Source organism: Cynoglossus semilaevis, chromosome Z (genome assembly GCF_000523025.1).
Source record: "Cynoglossus semilaevis isolate Cse_v1.0 chromosome Z, Cse_v1.0, whole genome shotgun sequence".
Classification (NCBI taxonomy): Eukaryota; Metazoa; Chordata; class Actinopteri; order Pleuronectiformes; family Cynoglossidae; genus Cynoglossus; species Cynoglossus semilaevis.
Window position 1 is genome coordinate 14,850,508 of NC_024328.1, and position 1,258 is coordinate 14,851,765.

A 1,258-nucleotide genomic window follows, 5' to 3' on the forward strand; every position below is an offset into this window, starting at 1 on the left:
AGTCCTTGGTTTATTATGTGTGTGTGGGGGGGGAGGTGGGGGAGATGGGGGGGTTGAAATACAGTTTTTACACCTTTGACATGTCTTTATGAAGTTGACATCTCGGAATTACTACGTTTGTGTACGTATGTGAGGCAAAGTGCGAACGAAAAAAAAGAGAAAAATTCAAAATGGCTTCCCTGAAGTCAAAGGATTGTGTTTGTTTGTTTTTTTTGTTTTTTTTTGTTTACATAAATCTAAATCCCATTTGCACTCAAAAGAAGGGTGGGGCAGGGGCCGGGGTGTGGGGCGTTTGAATTGCCCTCGTCATCAGTTTCATGACACCGTCCTGTTAGTTGACTGTGAAGTTGCTCCGCCGGCCGACGGTCTCGTTTGTGTTCCACCCTTCAGACCGTCAGACCTCTAATCTCTGTTGATTCGCACCCAGACTTTGATCGGATTCACGTCAAGTACCGGCCGTCGCCGGTGCGTATTCCACGCGTTTGATCACATGAGTCACGCGTCACGCTCCACTGGAAGGTCCTGGAATTCCACTAGAAGGTTCTAGATTTTAGTTAGAAATGTATCAATAATATCGGATATACAGTAACTAATATTAGCATAATTATGTCAAATCCGTTAGACAAGATTTTTTTTTTTTTCTTCGTCCGATAATGAAAACCCGATAACTAATATAAATGCGTGTGCTCTGAAAATAGTTTTGGAGAAAAACCAGCTGTATATGAAAGTGAAAGTCACTAGAGGGCAGCACTGCGGCTCATTTAAATAATCTCATACTCATACAGTGGTTTGTACAGATATAAATAAAAAAATACTACCAGGTATTCAGTAGTATTTGAAGTCGGGTGGTGAGCAGGGGATGAAAAACTTCTGCCCCTTAGGGGGAGGCATGGCAGAAAATAATTGATAAACACCACTTTAACCTATCACCTTAGTGAGCAGGCTGCACTTACCATCCTCAACCACTAGGTCACCCCTTCCCCGCTGTATCAGTATCGGTTGATATCGGAATCGGAAATTATGTTTGGACAATATCGCATATTGGCAAAAAGTTATTAACGAACATCCCTAATTTTAATGCTACAACTAAACAGAGCCGTACAGTGAGACAGTCCGACCCGTCCGTCCACAGGGGGTAGTTGACCCCACCCTCAACATGTTCAGCCAATAATGGGGTCATTACCAGTGAGTGACTCTTCTGAAGGGCCCGTTGAGTCGACAGTAATGAGCTCTGTCGGACATAATCACTGTTTGGAGA